Source organism: Stylophora pistillata, chromosome 11, assembly GCF_964205215.1.
Source record: "Stylophora pistillata chromosome 11, jaStyPist1.2, whole genome shotgun sequence".
Taxonomy (NCBI): Eukaryota; Metazoa; Cnidaria; class Anthozoa; order Scleractinia; family Pocilloporidae; genus Stylophora; species Stylophora pistillata.
Window position 1 is genome coordinate 16,041,222 of NC_142529.1, and position 18,961 is coordinate 16,060,182.

Genomic DNA, 18,961 nt, shown 5'->3' on the forward strand with positions numbered 1-18,961 from the left:
ACAATTCATAATATTAAAATAATTAAAAAGATCCCACTGGTAATAAAATATGAATAAATTAAAAACCTATTTGCAGACTTATTTATAAAAATATCACAGTAAATCCTATTCCAAATTATCAAAAAGTTAAACATTATAATTATACTTTTTTAAAAAGATCGGTCTTTAAGTGTTTCTTGAATAAATTAATTGTATCTAAACTTCTAAGATCTAATGGCAGCTCGTTCCACAGTTTAGGTGCAGCAACGGAAAAGGCCCTGTCTCCGTATGTTTTAAGTCTTGACTTAAGAACTGCCAGAAATTTTTGATCGGTAGAGCGTAGCGTACGTGAACATGTACGATAACTAAGCAACGTGGCGATCTAAGCCGAAAAATTGTAACTGACATTTCTCCTGTGTACACTAACAGAAAGATCGGATATGAGTTAAAACCAACGGAAAAGAAGCCCAACATCATCAATCAGCAGCGCGTTGTGTATTATTTGAAGTGTGGTCTGTGCGATGCAGACTATGTCGGCTACACATGCCGGCACCTCTACCAACGTGCTGAAGAACACAAAGCGTCTCAGTCTTCAATCGGGAAACACATTAAAGAGCGGTATGGGCATACCCCCAGTGACTTGCATCACTGTTTCAAAATCCTTTAGAAATTTACGAGATGCTTTTTATAAAAGAAATTAAGCCAAGCTTGAACAAACAGTCAGACTTAATCCGCGCAAAACTATTTTTATAATAATTTACGGTATCTTCGTATAATTTATAGTTTTACCTTCGTCATCTCTCATATTAATTTATTCGTATTGTCTCCTTTGCAATTTTATCACTTCTATTTTACGTCTAGCGTTTACATATTTCCATATTTTATCGCCTTTATCATTCCCACGTCTTGAATTTAGTACATATATGTAAAAATTCTCCTTTTCATCAGCTTGAAAATGACCTCAGCGAGGTCGAAACGTCGTTCAAAATTATTATCACTAATTTTTATCTTGAAAAAAAGTAGAAGCCGAGCAAAAATTGTGTCTATCTGAAGACTTCCTTGTTTGATTATTTTCAGGAACAGAATCAAACCATATGCCTAATCTAACTTCCGGCAATATTTTTGTCAAATCCAGGTCTCTTGCGGCCAGGATTCTCAGAATTAGATGAGTGTCCATGGTTCTCAGAACTGAAATTCGTGAGGCTCATCCTAGAATATTATATTCCTAGACTATTATATTGAGGGAAATTGTCGCAATTTTCTTGCTTGCTTATTTTTTCAACATGACGAAATACAACAAGCAAGGTGTTCCTAACCTGAGTTTTCATAATCCGATGGGAATAGCTCTTTACCCAGAAGGTTTATACACGTACGCAATGGGAAACACGCCAGCCCGAGATATCACGGAGCTGTTGGGCACATCGGCAGAACAACATGTGGACGTGTTGCTTTTGGCATGCGGTGATGTTAGGAATTTCCTATGTAGTTTGTCTGAGCTATCTCTAAGGAAACCACGCGAACGTCCGAAGAGTTTAAGTTTCCATTTGAACGACTATGATCCGTCGGTGACAGCTCGTGATGCTGTGCTCTTAGAAATCGCCAGTGTGATAAATCCTGATGTCCCTGCTGATGTAGACTTCTTGTGGAATATTTGGTATAATTTAGCACTGTCAGGGGCCGACTTTGATCGACTGCATTGAATTGTTAGAGAAGAATTTTGACAGCGACGAAAGTATTTTAAAGTTTCAAGATGGCGGTGTTCTCCGCGAGTGTCGTGATATTTGGAAGGACTGGAGAGATCTAGATCTTGAGGTGAAAAGTGTCAAAGAGGAAAGAAAAAACTTGATAGTAGGCAGGAAGAGGAGTGTAAAGTATTCTGAGGATTCTCAGTGCCTGTCCATACTAAGTCATATGACGATGGTGATCTATGAAGAGGAACTAGAAAATTTTTTGGAACCTGCCGCGACAAATCCCCTCTACACGGAAATACAACACTGGTATAGAGAAGGTTCCACGAATGAGGAGTCAGAGAAAACAAATCCAGCATTGATTCGTCCATTTGTTCACAAGTGGAGACAGCATTATGCCTCATGTGCGTTTGAGGGTTATCCACCTCTGGAAAGGTAACTAACAATAGGGTCTTCTTTTCGTGTTTAATTAAGCCAAATGTATGTTAAGGTTCAACTAACTGCACCCCTCCTTTTTAATCTTCCCCTCGGAGTATTGCCGCCCTGAAACATTCCAGTCTTAAGTCAGCGACTCGCACGGACATGAATAGTACATTTAAAAGAAATAATCTGTAAGCGCAGCATGAGTTTTTTCAGATTTTTAATTTGTGTTTATTTGAATCTATTTTCATGCATGGGTTCAATGAAGCGACTCATTGCGATTAAAAATTCCATTCTGGGAACTGAAGCATAAATTAAAAGACCCATCTCCGAACACGTAGATCTTAAGCTCTTTCGAGCATCAATCCGACTCCATATTTTTTTCACCATTTCATTTAAGCATGTGGTAAAATTTCAAATGTATATGAGCCTATTAATAGACCGTTTGTATATTGAAATCGAGGTAGTTTATTACTGCTGGAACCTCCATATCAATTTAAGCTTTGGTGTATCTATTTGGTGAAAACATCTGCGTCCTTGATTGTTGTCATCAATTTGACCACCGGACACATTCTCAACATAGAAACAAAGCTTAGCGTTCTTGAATTTAACAGCTACTAAAATTGAATACCAAATCAGCATGTCTGTAGATATTTCTAAATATAAACCGACACTATGATAGTTCATGAATAAAGGCAGTTGGTGGGGAGTGTTACAAGTTAGTTTGCTTTTATCAACTGCAAATTGACCACCTTAAACAGCTTCTAAAGGTGGCATATTGAGAGTTAGCCCTAAGGCATTCGTTCTGACGAAGGACTAGCGCTCAAAAAATCATCTTTCGAGTCTTTACGGTGGCCAGATTACAGTGTAAAATCTGCTGATAAAACCAAATTATCCTATGCATGATTGAGATTGACTAGTTTTTCAGTCTTGTCTTAACAAAAGGAATAAAAAAACTCGATGTATTTTATTTCAAACAGCAAACAAAACTAAATGAACTTTTCAAAGGTGAAAAATTGATGACTTAGTCAAAAGTTAAAATTGTGAGTATTAATGTCATCACTCCTTTACTTAATGTGTGGTATATGAGTTTTAAAATGTTGTAGTAACTTAAAGTAAGGGATTCACAAACGACATGTAATCTTCTTTCTTTTCTTTTGTGATAAAATTATTGCTACTTCCTCAAAAATAAAAAAATTGGGATTACTCAGGGCTGTCTGGCATACGCGTATGTTTCTAGAGTTATTACATGAAGTATGTCTGCTTTGCATAAAGTTGGCTGGCGTCTTTGTCTGTAATTCTTGAAAATCAATGGCTTGTAGATTTCGCATATGTCCGCCTTAAAGAGACTTCTACCTTTCTCTTCAAGGAAAGACCTCGAACAAAGTAAATCATGTGCTGATGTTTGCAAGAAAAAGCTGGCAGTCTGGGTGAAAAGATTTCAAGAGCAATATAAGAATTACCAAAAAAATCTGAAGGTAAATTATGTTTTGACAGATACTTTATTACGCTTATAACTAAGTAAGGTCGGAGAATGGTGCGATGTGATTGGCCAAATAAACAAATAGAGAGTGGGATGCACCCCATTTGACCACGGGCGGCCTAAGCATATTGTGTATGATTTCTAGGGGCAAAAGGTGATTAACGAGAGTACCTAACAGATCGAAATTCAAGCGTAAGTATTATTTAAAAAGAGTAGAAAATAAAATGAAAAGGATAATGAAAGCGAGAAATATGACGTGTTAAGTCTCCTTAGCTTTATTCAGTAGCCGCCTTGTCGCTTACGGTCGTTTTAGCGGTATTTTAGCGACCTTCTTTATACCTCATAAAATGCTACTATATGCAGTAGCGCAACACGCGGCACGGAGAAGGTCGCCAAAATACCGCTAAAACGACCGTAAGCGACAAGGCGGCTACGGAATAAGGGTAAGGAGACTTTATACGTTATTCCTCGCTTTTAATATCCTTTTAATTTTTATCTATATAATTTTTCCTTTTTGACGGCACATGCTTACGCTTAGAATCGCCTTATTGAATAAAACCTCGCATTCTGATTGGTTAAGAAAGCGAGGTATTTATCGTAGAATCGCATCATTGAGTAAAATCTCGCATTCTGATTGGTTAACGAAGCGAGGTATTCAGCGCGGAATTGCGAGTTGAAAACGAGGCTAGGCGAAATTGCTTCGCATCTACGTCACTAAGCACAACAACTATCGTCAAATTGTTACACAGCTTGGTTTCTAAGTCAATTTAAAATGTTTTCAAAACCATTGTCACCTTCTAAAGAGCAAGAACAAACAAAGCGTTTTCAAAGTGAGCCTGAGTTCCTTCCTTGTTTTGAACTGAACTTCAAATTATTGAGAGGCAGGAAAAACCTCTTTCGCTCGCGACAACCCGAAAGCGAGAAAATCCTGTGAACACTGCCCAGAAAAAACAATATCCGAGCTAACAAGTCACGCCAACCCAGGTTCAATATCTATCTGCAGTCATATCTTTTAGAAAAACAACAAAGGATGTCAAGCAAGTTGGCTGGGTTTTCAGTCGTACCACTACGACTGTCACAGCTGCCAACGCCAGCGACGGTCCACGCACTAAAGCTAATTTGCGAGAAATTTATGTCAACAGCCTTGCAATTCCATCAGTATACGTAGTTGACAATAACACAACATCAATGAATAACGGCATTGATGATCTAGCAGTAAGAGTTCTAGGTGGATTGTTCACCAACGTATCGTTCAACAACTCTCCAGTGAATATTTACATCAACTTTCAGTCGAATGCTCATCCCAACGATTCATCTAATGGCAGTCACCTGTGGTGAGTTTTTACAAATAAAAAGATTAAACTCTTTGGACTTTTCATGAAACAGTTCTTTCAAATTGTTTCTAAAGGAATAAAGAATCGGTCAATGCACGTATTTACACTTCAAGGCACTTACCTTATATTAATCGCGAGTTTATTGCACTTGAAATCAATGCTTTCGCTTGCACACTTCATTTCTCTCAGTTTGCCACCAAAGAGGTAAAAGGTGTAAATTATTTGGAATTTTGAAAAAAGATGTTAACGATAAACGGCTTGTAAATCCAGTGAAATACCACTATTATCCATAAATAGTGTGAACCTTATTGAAAAATTTTGAAAATTAACGTAAAATCAAGCACGAGGTACAAATAAAATTGTCGAAGGTTCAAACATAATGACAACTCTAACAGTTGGCTTTGAAATGGCTGTCTGGAGCGCGCGCTCGGGTTAAAAACAAACAATAATATTTCCTATTTAATTTCTTGTTTTCTTATTTTCATTCTGTTATGCGATTCAAGGAAATGTAATGAATTTTCCTTTAGAATTGCGAGTTGAAAACGAGGCTAATTGATATTGTTTGATATCTCTTGCTTGGTGCTTAGGATAAACACAAATAATATCACTGCTGTTTCCTTTTTTCTTATCTTTAGTGAATAACACGATTTATGGAAAATCCACTACCTGACCCGTGAATTCTGCGTTAAATTGCATTTGAAAGCCAATATCATCGCTTCAGGATTCGTGCGGTACCGGTTTCCGCGAAATGCTAAATCTTAATATGTTAGGTATTCCAGTTAATGAACCTTAGACCCCAAAATCACAAGCAGTACACTTGGGCCGCCTGTAATTGGATGTTTCTTTTTTTTAACCATGATCATTGCCCGAGCTTAGAGGCTATTTTCCCTTTCTCTGCACAAGACGCATGCAACAGTAATATTAAGTAACTCGAGCGACAAAGTATGAAACGTGTTACCTGGCCATAGTTTTAACTCTCTTTAGCTCGATGTAAAACTCTTAAACCCTTTCGCTTTTTTTTTGCAGAACATGCGTTTGTCATTCGCTTAAAAACATCATTTTTAACCTAACCCAATGTCATTTATAGGTTACACTGTGGACAGGCGATGGACTTGCTTTGTGTACAAGTGGTTTTCTGCCAGAGTTGTTATTTGACATAATCGATACAAGTAATCTCAGCGATCACACTGGTTTGTTGAATGTCCTCGTCTGCTGCGCCCCGAGGTTAAAAGTGTATGTCTTTATTTTTTAGTCCTCATTCCCATCGTTATCGTTGCCGTGACAACTATTTATCTTGTTAAGGTTGGTGAAGGGAACTCCATTAATCCTCGTTATTCAAGAGATCATAATGTGACAGTAAGAGGAATTCAGGGCGTTGGCCGAGATATGTCGATTTCAATGAAATTTTTTTAGCTTGGGGTGGATGCACTGTGGTTTCCTTGTGTAGTTTCATGTTGCTGAAATCAATTCAATATCAAAAGAACAAATCTAATCGTTGTTCTCCAACACATCAACCATACTTACAGGTGACCAAGGCTCGCTGAAGAAAGACGGATATTTTTCATTTTTAGTCATTTTCAGTGAGCCAAAGGCCATATGCGAGACGAAAAGCAAAGCGTGACATGTGCAAGAAGCAATCACATAGCATTCTGTTCGGATTTAGTGAAACGTGACTCTCGCCTCGCAGTAAAAGTTGTTTTGTCACAATGGTTTTCATTTTAAGAAGGTTTGTACAAGGAAAAGTAGATTCCTAGTTTCTGGTTAGTCTGAAAATTTTATCATTCTGTGCTTTATTTTTGTAACAGTCCCTAAATTCTGAACCTGATTTTCAATAGTTAAGTGTACATGTCAACAGAAGCATTACTAACAAGGTGGTCCGCCTAGAGCTATCCATAAATAACTAGAGACCGCGCAGGGGGTAGGGCTGGGGGGGCTTTAGCCCCCCTACTTTTTTGGCTGATTCAATCACTATTTTTTTTTTTTACTCAGAAGTTAGTCTATTCATTTAAATTTGGTCAAACGTGAAGGCCAGTTTGTTACTCTTTGTTTTATAAGAATTAAAAATTAACTTCACTTTTGGCAGTTTTAGATCCATTTCTAGCCATTTCAGAAGACTTTACTTTCAAATTTTTCCGGGGGAGCATGCCCCCGGACCCCCTTAGTTGGCACACGCTAATGCGTTCGCATTAGCCCCCCCCCCACTTGAAAATCCGCTTCGCGGGCCCTGATAACTTAACTGAAATCGACATATTCAAAGGCCTAGATCGGACGAAAAGCCTTCTTCTCTTTCCCCTTATGACCTTTTACTTTTTTCTTATTAGATTATACCCGTGACAACATAACTTTGAAGCAAAATAAACAAACAAAAAAAGTGCATACTGCTGGTCTCCTTCAGACGATGAAGTCGAATAAGTAAGCATCACCTTTATGGTGTTGTGCTCGGCAGTGATTGGATGGAATTCTACGGCTGTGATCGGTGCATCTTTCGGATCAAGTTCCCTCTGTGGTCCGCTGCCGCACAGCTCTTCTGCTGTTGTGTTGTCTGATCGTCGGCATCCAGACTTGTGGGATTTCAATTTTCTCTTCGACTAGCAGTATGTAGTCGAAACGTCGTGATCCACATCCCCAGTGGTATCATCGTGAGACAAACGAGTACATTTCTCTTTCGAAAAAATTAACTAGTTTATAATGCTGATACGCAAGGGGTATCCAGAAACCTGAGTAATTTCTGTTGTCATCATCTTTATGTTTATATTCAGGCCAAATGCTTCTCTGTTGTTCACATCAAGCATGTTATGGGATGTTGAATGCGACAGTATAGAGGAGTATTACAACAAATGTGTTGGTGTTCCGTTGCAACTTCTCCCGACACTTCTTGGCTTGAAGCTGGCTGTTGATCTCGAATTGGGAAGCAAGTATGCTAAGCTATTGAAATAGACCTAACATTCAGAGCAGTCTGCCAGAGTAGTTGTGCGGACCTGTTTGACTGAGGCAGTTTTGAAGCCATCTTTGAAGACATTTAAGGCTGTTCATATGGTCATGATTTCATGTGATAGAGTGTCTCAGCCCAAATCCTGGTAAACACTTCCCCCTGATCAAACGTTAAACCCTTTCAAATACAGCAAATGCAGTCTTCCTCAGTTCGCTGTTTTCAATCCTAAATTGCTATGATTTGTTATCGCGTAGAACATTCATAGAAATTTCATGTTAAGATGCCCGCTGAGTCTGTCCGCTTTTACATCTTCAGTCAGCTGGCGTGCTGCAGGGATTAAGGTCTTCCACTATAACACGTGGCTTTATTACTTGTCTTTTAATTTATTTTTGTTATTGATTTTGTTTTCTTTTGCTTTGTTTTGTTCGGTGTAGAAAACTTCCAGATAAGGAATTTATTGACAATAGGTTAGTTGTGACGCACTGAAGGCAACATCTTTTTGTAGCTATTGTTATTCTGAGCAAGTACCCCATCTTAGCTTAGAAATGAAAAAACATCATTGAAACCGTAAAGAAAAGAACTGTTGGGAGGTGGGGGGACTTTTAGTTGGATCGGAGTCCTAACCAGGAAAAATGGAGATATTCCGAGCCGCTTCGCTTAAAGAGCCGAGACAAGTTCCAGCTTGTCTGCAAGTGCATGTTACTGAGGGAAGTTAAACTCGCCTTGTGACTGATGCAATTTTACAATTACTTTTTTGCAATTTTAGATAAAGGCACTGACGTTGTCCAAGCCCTATTGCGTCTCACAGAGCGTTGCTTTAATCTAGAGAACGAGATCATGCATTGCACTGACGTCACTTCAACTTCGCCTCTGACCTTGCTTCGAATTATACATCAGGCACAACCACTCTTCAAGGGAGGAGGTCATATCAATTTTTAAGTTAGCTGTTAGCTTGTAGGGTATGCGTGTTCATGTCGTTCGAGCACTGAAAATACGATTCGATAAGCCGTGTTGTATGAAACTACCACGAATTCCAGTTCTTAATCCAGTTCTTTTATTTCTCCACGATGTTGGCATACGAAGTGATAAAGCTCGCCCTGTAAAGAAAAAAACGCTTGCGCTTCAGGAAAATTTTGCGTATTTTTCAAGAACCAATTATTACAAAATCATTTTCCAAAATTGTTTTAATCATTTCTATTGTCATTATCTTAATTGTAATAAACAATATATGGGCTCACAAATTTATTAGCTCGTTGATAATGAACTTCCTAATGATAGGACAGGGAGAGCATTTTATCTACATTTGTCTTAACAACCTGATCAAAATTCAAGAGGAATAAGAATGGATGTAATCTCCTAGTTTTATGAATATGAAATATTGACGTGCAATTTGGGTTCATTGCGTTTTAGCCACCAAGATCTTTGACGTTCTTGAAAATGAGTTACCAGCTGATTTTAAGAGGATGTACGGACTATCCTGGAATTTAATAAAGGCATCGTTGGGGAAAAAGCCAGGTAAGGACTGAGTGAACGTTTGGTAACGAAACTGAACCACCAAGGTTACGAAGCGGTAACATCGCCGCTTTTGTTTCTATGCCGCAAACTATGCGATCTACTCGAAATACTCGGATCTAATTAAAAAAGGCACTTAATTGATATGATTTGAGTTAAAACTCAAATCATAATATAGTTCCTGATTTTGTAAAGTCCAGATCTAAACTAGGAGCTGTACGTCGGTGAAACCCGACGATGTGGGTTGCAGGAGTAGCTGAGTCACTAAATCTATATTAAATGGCGGCGTCAGCACTCGAATCTTGAGTGCGTATGGGTAAATTTTGAAATGATTCGATAAGTCTTTAGCATTTTAACCCGCGCCACGCGCCAACTCGTCTGTATTTACAAAAATATGCTTCTGAATGACGAAGATGAAAATAAACAATGGTTTGAGTAGCACACCTCTCTCTTAAAGAGATTGTCGTAAATGAAATTCGAGGTCACAGCTTAGGAACTTGAAAAATTCTAGAGAGTCATTTGTTCCACGTCAACTAGTCATTTTATTCGTCTTCAGCTACAGAGCCCATCGTTGAAATAAAAGTTAACATCAAGATTGCGGTCGTGCATTGGTATGACGGAACACCAAAGCCAATGATTTGCATCAAGAGAGAACGCAGCAGTCCCGAGGTGGCTCCCTTTCAAGTGAGAAAACAAAATCACTCTGTTAAACTTATAAAATCTTATTACGTAATACCTTTCCTCTGCAATTAATAATTGATTACATTATGAAATGAATATGTACACAATTACAGATTTGTTGATTTTTTTTTGTATTCATGTATGCATCTATCCATTTTATCTTTCTATGCAAGTGGTTGTTTACTATGGGCCAAGCTTCACAACCGAATGCTTCAGTAATTTACAACAGCTTACGATATGATGATAACACCCATGTGGTGACTTTTCATCTACGCGAGGAAGACTGGAATGAGCTTAACTGCTCATCAACGATATCGGTGTCATCTAGAGAATTCATATCTCTCATCAATTATGAATCAGTGAGTTTTGGAAACGAGACTGTGAAGAGTGTCAAACGGATTGATTCTGTCGAAACATTTGGCCTGTCTGCAAGGCAGACTTTCACCGTGGTGGAATCTGACGAGAAATGCCAAGTACTTAAGGTAAACTTGCATTATATATTGTTAAATTAATTACTGAATTGGCACCTACGGGAAGCTTAATTGTGGATTCCCAGACAAAAAACAGCTTTCAGAAGGCAGAAAATCAGAACTAAAAAAAGATGCGGATAGTAGAACTTTTGGTCTAAACTGGAGCTGGGACTTAGAGAACTAGGCGTTCCAAGAATTCCGAGGAGCACCCTCAGGGGAATCAACCATCGACAGTGCTTGGCCTTCAGTTGGTGTATTTACTGACAGTTTTCTTGCAGATTTTGACAATAAATAAGACCCCAATTAAATTGAAAGAACCGGCCGAGTTTGTTACAAGGTCAAAGTAAAAATGCTGTTTATAAGCACACAATTCAGAATTGACGCGCCAAAATAGTTGCTGATCTCGTCGATGTCCGATAAAACTGATATTATGTGATTGAAGCTGCATTCCAACTGAGGAAATTGCAGAAACCTCGGACGTTGTGATTTCATTTGAAATCGTTGTTGTGTTTTCCTATTTTTGTTGTCTTCTCTTTTATAGGTAATAAAAATGGAGGAAAACGCTCATTCTTACTCTGGAGAACTTGAGATACTGGACTCTTCCATCTGTAAAGCAAAGGAAATGAAGATCAGCCAGCCAGATAAGTCTCCAACGGGAGTCCAAACAGACTTCGAGAGGGCCACAAGGTGGGAAGCACTTTTTGGATGTGAAAAACGTTAGCAGTGATCATTAAGCACTACTTAAACAAGAGTGTTTCTGTCGAGGGACTATCGGCTGAGAGTTGCCCCGCGGAAATTAGATGTTCTTAAAACAAATATGCTAATTGCCTAATTCAAAATGTGGTATACCAGGCCGCAGTTGAAAGTCCCTTGCGAATCCAAACGTACGTCGGCCTTACTGCGAACCAATTTAAAACAATATTTAGAAATCATACAGCTTCATTTGGACATGAGAACAAAAGGAACGCAACAGAATTGAGCAAATATATCTGGTCCCTAAAGGATGCTGAAATGGAGTTTTCCGTGACCTGGAAAATAATAGCTCGCGCCAGGCCGTACTCAAATACTACAAAGAGATGCAATCTTTGCATAGCTGAAAAATTCTTTATCATATGCAAAACAGGGGCGGGCACCCTAAACAAAAGGAACGAACTGGCGAGTGCGTGCCGGCACTCAACTAAATATTTGACAAGGCATGCTCAAACCACCTACTTAAAAAAGGATCGTTAGTCAACTAGTATATTATGCACCTGATGAGAGAGGACTTTTAACCCTTTCGAAACAGATCTGTAGTGCGAAGTTTTAATGCGAAGTTTTAATATTTATTTTCCTATATAATTTTATATATATATATATTTTAACAATTATTCGCCGAAGACGAGGTGAATATCGTCGGATAATCCCCGAGACGAAGTCGACGGGAAGTTTGGACATCATTTCACGACTCGGGCAGTCAGAGGGCCAATAACTAAAATCAACCAATCAAAATGCTCTAGTGCCGGTCAATACTCTCTCAGTATTGGAGCGGGCACTGTCCCGAATGGTCCCGAATGATACCGTACTTGTGTCCCTTTGAACTTCAGTCGTATAATAGATCTCTTATTAACCAAGCTTGCTCTGGACCGTACTGGAAGAATATCGGCCCTCGGTCTTTTTTGTACGGACCTCGCTGCGCTCGGTCCGTACTGTCAAGACCTCGGGCCGATATTCTCCCAGTACGGCCCTCGCGCTTGGTTAATAAGAGTTATTTATTCACCGAACCTAAGGCGAATAATTGTTTTAGTATAATTTTAGGCGCAGTTTTTTAGGCGCAGTTGAATATTTTTATAGAAACTGCGCGGTATAAATTTAAATTAAATAATAATAATAATTTCAGAGCTGAACAACAGAGAAATTTCTAAAATCATAACATTTTAGTAACATTTATTAACATTTTATTCTAACATTTAATATAAACCGCGTGGAGCAGTTTATATAGCGTCATATAAGGAACCGCTCGACCAATCAGATTGCTGTAAACTCTGCTCAGCTCTGAAATTATACCAAATATATATATAAAGGAAGTGTGCGTTTCGATTTTTCCGTGTTATAGTGCTCGATACATAAAAGTAGAGCCCAATATATGTTGAATAAGAATATATATATATATATATATGTCACAATTTTTCTGTAGTTGTCAACAAGTAGGTAAGTTTTTTTGAATATCAAACTTTATGTCCGTATTGCAGGGGTGTATATGACTTTCATCTTTCAAAGACATAAAATAATTTGATTTCTTCTCGTTTTGGCATCCTTACAGCGACCCACTCAGAATGTATTTTTCATGCTTTGTCGATATGAACTCGTCCAAGTTCCAAATTTCGTGCAAAGTCGGAAAAATATTCTGTAACATTTCCAAACGAAGGGATGGAACTGTGGGAGAACTTGTTATAAAAAGCTTGGCTCCACTGCCTTTCCATGCTATGCCAGAATGGAAGGGTAAACTCACTGATTTAAGGTATGTATGAAAGAAAAATGTAATGAAGGATTTCTAAGGCGCCATTTTCATGAATTGGAAACGCTTTAGAACATTTTGCAGAGGACTTTGGCCGGACTGTATTGAGCAGTTTACCAGGTTTTTTTTTTTTTGAGGAAATATTTGCAGACGCCCCTAATTTCGGAATCAAGGCCGGACCACAACATCGACGCCACGTTACCTATTCTTTCCATAAAGTGCATGGATTCTTAACGTCTTCTGCTAATTCTTAACCAGTACAGAGAAGGTGTAGGAGATGGGGCTTACGCTTTATCATCCTTATCCCAGAAAACGAGAACATATGAAAAATACAATACATAACGGGTTACTTAGATAGTATGAGCAAGGCAAAAATTTAAACTTGTGATAAGTTCAGGACAGGTTATAGTACGTTTAAAAATGTTTAAAAAACGAGCAGCAGTGGTTTATTAGGTTTGAAAAAACCAGGCGTAGCCGAGTGTTTTTAGAGCCGATTAAACACGTGCTGCGAATTTTTTGAACGGCTTTAAAAACTCATGCCTCTCGAGAGATTTAGATAAAGGTGACATGATTAATAATTAATATAATTAAAAGATTAATTATATTCAGATAGAAAAAGTGCTCTATGTTCGGCTGCTGTCAAAGGTTTAGGAAGCTTTTACTTGAAATACCGCCATAATGCGTGTTTAGAGAACCTAAAAGGGGGCTTACAAAATATTCGGCGAGTGGCAAGGTTCAAGAAGATATAACGACGTCAACTTTGTGGAAAGAGGATTCAAAGTTGAACTGAACACTGTTTAAAGCTTAGAAACGAATGTTTAGAATGAGCGTTGAGTCCTTGAATTTTTGGTTGACAAAGTTTTTCGCGAAAGTGTGTAAAGCGAAAGAAGAGAGCGCTATCCTCCTTGAAGTTTGTATAGTATCTGCTGTGGATTGCAGCATCATTTGGAAGACTGTAATGGAAGCAACGCCATTAAAAATTTTCTGCAAGGATGACTAGTGACCTCTATATAAAGATCGCGAGTGACCTTTATATAAAGACCTTTTCATTTGAGAATAGGCGATAACTGCATTGCTTGCACAGAGGCGGTGTGCGCACTCCGATTGCATTGCATTGTGGTAACGTTATATTCAACATGGCAGTAAAAGCGGCAGAAATGGACAGATTTTGACTGAAAATTCTGTAAAAGCTAGGCCGTTTCTTTTTCCTTCCCCTACAGAAGAATGTAATTTGATATATTCTGAATTTGTAGAAGTAATTTTTGTACGTATTTGTCTCGTATTCTATCGTTCTCAAGGACAAACGCAAGCACTGATTTTATCGCATTCAATCTGAGACCGGTTTGCGAAAAGATCAAATTCGTTGTACGTCGTAGTTTGAAGCCTTTCAAAAATTTTGAAGATTTTGAAGAATTTGATCCTTCTTCAACAACTTTGACCAAATGCGCCCAAACGCGCTCCTGAGGTACAAATGTTTTAGGCATTTTAAGTGATCGTGTTTGAGATCTGTTATGGCAGTGAAAATGCCTATTGTTGCGTTTAGTGTGTCGCGTTACATAGCGTTACTACTGCAAGGAAATTTACTAGATGTGCTCAATCGTGTTGTTAATCTACTTTCCTAGGTGAGGCAAATTAATTAATCGCGAGTGTTGTATGGTAAATCTACTATCTTGATCATAGAATGAAGGACAGTTTACTAGTTCTTAAAGTACATGAAAACCTCTACCTTGCGCGAGGCGACACCGCGATAAACAGAAAAGCAAAAGGCACTCGCTCGTTGAATGGTGTTGATAGGCCTGTGCTTCTCCTACCATTCGCTAGCGCCTTTAAATCTTCTACCCTCACAGTGTAGTTCTTATAAGGTTATCTCTTAACGACTTTCCTTTGCGATGTGATAGTAAGGGTCAGTTTTAAGGTGTCATTTCTCCATCTGTATGTTATTGAGGTTTAGCAAAGTCGGATGAGACTTTGGATGTGTCGAAAATGAAGACCCAAAAACGAAGACCTAAGACCTAAGACTCACTGGTCTAAAAGGAAGACCCTGTGGTCTAAACACAGGTAGCCCAAGCTTTTCAACTTTTTCATGTTTACCAAAGCTTGGTTTTTGATTGGCTGACCAAATACAAAGGTAATCGATCTTCGGTGGAGTGGCAGGAGCGAGTGTTTTTTTATAGGTTTTACAGGTCCTAGGGGAGGGCGGGGAAGTAGTTGTCATCTTGAAAACTGACCCCAGAACACCTAGCGAACCCACTTCGGAGTCGGTTAACGATTAAGCTCGTTGGTTGCGCTGCTTATCGATCCAAGCTTCAATCGATAAGAGTTGAGGGCGACGAAATGGAACTTTCGTGGCAAATTGTTCTTCGTGCATTGGGGACTGAGTACTTTCCTTCGGTTGGCTATCTAGCCGATTATCGAATATGGTATAGGGGCAGTTTGAGGGGATTTGAAACGTTCTAACTTTATGTTTTAGCCCGAACACTGAGACCATATCTCAGGTAGTCGACCGCCATGATTTCCAACCTTCGCTTCTCTTTAAAAAGAGAAAACCAGGATTTAAAAAAATCGCTTAAATCAAGTTAAATCGGTAAAATAACGACACCAGGAGCAAACAACACACGTATGCCTAAAGTAAGCCATTTTTATTGAATATTTTCACTTTTAACTACCGCTATGGATATCCAGTAGAAAATCCCATACAAATCCTTATAAATCGATATGCCATACTGTCTTCCTTGTGTGGTTCAATTAGAGAGCTTGGGCTATCTGTGGTCTAAAACAAAGACTCTGTGGTCTAAAACGAAGACGCTGTGGTCTAAAACGAAGACCCCGTTGTTTACAACTTGACAGTTACGTTATCTCAGTCGGTACACCATATGTCAAATTGTGTAACATATTTAACTTCTAAGAATAAAGAAATATACGTTTTAGTGACGATTTTGGTATATTTTGTCGTCACAAATATTCTATTTTTCAAAGGCATATTGAGCAAATTACGATGAGGTGACTTAATTACTTTGCTACAAAAAGGCGCAAAGGTCTTTTTGACCTGAGAGAATCTATTGAAAACATACTACATCAGCACTTGATAGAACCTGAGGTAAGCCTAGAGGAAAAACATTTCTTAAATGTATCTTCCAGTGAGAGTTTCAACCGTTCTTTCCGCTCATTGTTTTGAGTGACTAGAAGGCCTTAATGAATTACCGTCTCTAACAAAGCGAACGTTCGACGCTTTTTCAGATCCCCGGTGATCCTTATGATGCCGGGGATAGGCGAAAGCTTGGTAAGTTTCAAAAGCTTCTATTCCAGTAAGTAGGTTGGCAGGGATTTTCAAACTAGGATTTGGAATGAGATGTTTTCCGCCTAAGGCAGTTGCAGGTTACGAAAAGATATTTGTCACTCCCGACTCAACCGGGAAGTTTTTTTTTTTTTTTGTTTTGTTGGCCACATGGCCGTGGACTTCCCACGTGCCAAATAAACCGAGCATTTGTCAAGAATTTGTTGTTTTTACGCCATTCACTTTTTGGCTTGACGCAGACTTTTCGAAACCTTCACAGGCCAGGATGGAGGCTCAAAACTGTAGAATTTGCTGGTGTGACAAAATTTCTGTTGGTCGATTGTGAGTTGAGAGTTTCAAAAGTTTGCTTCCTGAGGAATTGATGACTATTTTCATTTTTGATGTACTCATTCACGAGAGCCACAATCATTATACTCGGGAACGTTTGTTCTAATGATATACGAGTTCATTCTCAACTCTAATGATAGTAGTTTTTTCGTTGAATGTTTAAGATTCCCAAGGTACATTATGTTGACGAACGAGGAATCATCGAAGAACCATATGACTCAGCGGAAGACATGCTGGAGAAGAAGGGCTTCGTTATCAAAGTAAAGGAAATGTACAAGTGGAAAAATTTGCCTTTGGCTAAGGTTATTTTCTGCGATTGTCAGAGATTTGCAAAATTGATTCGTAAGAATCCGGGAGACATTCGACTATTGGCAGAATACTATAACCGAATTCCTGGTCATAAAGTCAACAGATTTGCAGCTAACCAAGAGGTAAGAGGTAATTGATTTTGACGAAACAACTTCTGTGAGATATTGTATGGTTCTTTTCTCCTGCTGTCTCTTCCACTTCATGTACCAGGTGAAAAGGCAAGGATATGGCCCATGGTTGTTTTGGTGATAAAAATAATTATAACAATAACATTTATGATAATAATAACAATAATATTAATAATGATACTGCTAATAATAAACACAGCAATTACCATGACAATAGTAATGATAACAATATAGAATGAATGAATTAATTTGAATGTAAAGAAAATCACATAATTTATGTGTCCTGCGTTTTTAAGAAATGTATTGAAGTGATCCTCGCAGTAATGAGCACTACTTATGGGGTGAAAAAAAATTCAGACCCCCACTGGGGGTCTGCGATACCGGTGCATTGCTCTACAAACTGAGCTAACAAGCCAACTGAGAGCTGTTTATTATGTTGGTTTGTATCAAACCCGTGAAGTGATGATATCCTGTTCTACATTAATGATGTAGTAGTGAAAATGGGGCCCGAATAAAATACAGGCCCCTACTGGATTTGAACCCATGACCTTTGCGATACCGGCGCAGTGCTCTACCAACTGAAGTGACAAGCCAAAAGAGCCAACTGAGGGCTGATCATTATGTCGGTTCGTATTAAACCCGTGAAGTGATCACGAATTAATGAATTTGAATATATGAAAATCATAAACGTGTACCTCGGTTTTAAGAAATGGTAGCTGGTCATTATTTTCACCCCTACATAACTAGTGTTCATTACTGCGAAGATCACTTTCATACATTTCTGAAACCGCTGTACATATATATGATTTTCATATATTCAAATACATTGATTCATCACTTCATAGGTTTAATAAGAACCAACATAATGACCAGTTCCCAGTTGGCTTCTTACCTCAGTTTGTAGAGCAATGCATCGGTATCACAAAGGTCACGGGTTCAAATCCAGTAGGGGGCTGATTTTTTTTGTCAGGCCTTATTTTCACTACTACACAAGTGGTATTCATTAATATAGAATAGGATAAGGATGGTGATGATGATCAAGTTAACGATAAAGATAATTATGATAATATGAAATTGATAAAGAATTGAAATCAAGCTGAAACGACTTTTTGCTTACATATAGGTGTGATCTTTTTGTTGCGTTGAAACTATAAAAATGGATTATAGTATGTCTTATTTTTCAACAGGAGAAGGTCTTATTTCGTAAAATGTTATACACAAATGCAGCCCGAGTTCCTCAAGATGATGACTATGTTGTGTGGAAGAATTCTTACATCTCCCCGTTGTTTCCACGAGACAGCATCGGAAGTCTCATTAGTAAGTCAACTAATAAGAGAATGCAACTCTTTTTGTAATGTTCGTTCAACATCGCAAGAAGCAAGACGGCAAACATCATAGCTGTTCACTACACAACTTTTCTCAGGATATCTGACATTGCGGGCACCCGATATATTCACTGCACTTGTTATCTCAGGTTTTTTTGAAAAAAATTATACAACAAAACAAAAAACACGGCTTAAGACGTATTCAGAAATTTAATTCAGGGAGCAGAATATGTTGACAAAGCAATATAAAGATAGGAGGACTGACTTTAACACATGAGTGGATTGCAGCTAACACCGTCGTGTCAAATGCGACTAGGTAGCCGGAGATAAGTCGTTTTGAGCGCGCTCACCCTGAAATTGACCGTCGAACATTATTTTATATGTGATTTCTTATCAACTTTAATAACACATCTATTGATCCAGAGAAAAGGAATATAAATTATAATTTTGTTTTGTTTTTTCTGTTATAGGAGACCTTAAGAAAAGAAAACATGGTATGGAAAGTCCTCGACTCAGTATCCCTAACTCTGCTGAACCTGGCCATGTGGATGCATCCTCTTCGTCAGGAGGTAGATCTGTCTCCT

The 18,961-nt window shown here is 38.4% G+C and overlaps 2 pseudogenes across 1 annotated transcript; both read left to right on the forward strand.

Moving 5' to 3' along the window:
- LOC148720290 (uncharacterized) overlaps window positions 1-732 on the forward strand; it is a 167,579-nt pseudogene extending 166,847 nt beyond the window's left edge.
- A 401-nt stretch (window positions 733-1,133) lies between these two features.
- LOC111340594 (uncharacterized) lies at window positions 1,134-18,530 on the forward strand (annotated as a pseudogene). The gene is made up of 14 exons (XR_015993290.1): window positions 1,134-2,102; window positions 3,457-3,565; window positions 5,992-6,137; window positions 7,664-7,819; window positions 8,271-8,307; window positions 8,530-8,758; window positions 9,247-9,351; window positions 9,911-10,032; window positions 10,203-10,511; window positions 11,041-11,186; window positions 12,799-12,996; window positions 15,970-16,090; window positions 16,780-17,046; window positions 18,240-18,530. The product of XR_015993290.1 is annotated as an uncharacterized LOC111340594 (transcript).
- Window positions 18,531-18,961: the final 431 nt, after the last annotated feature.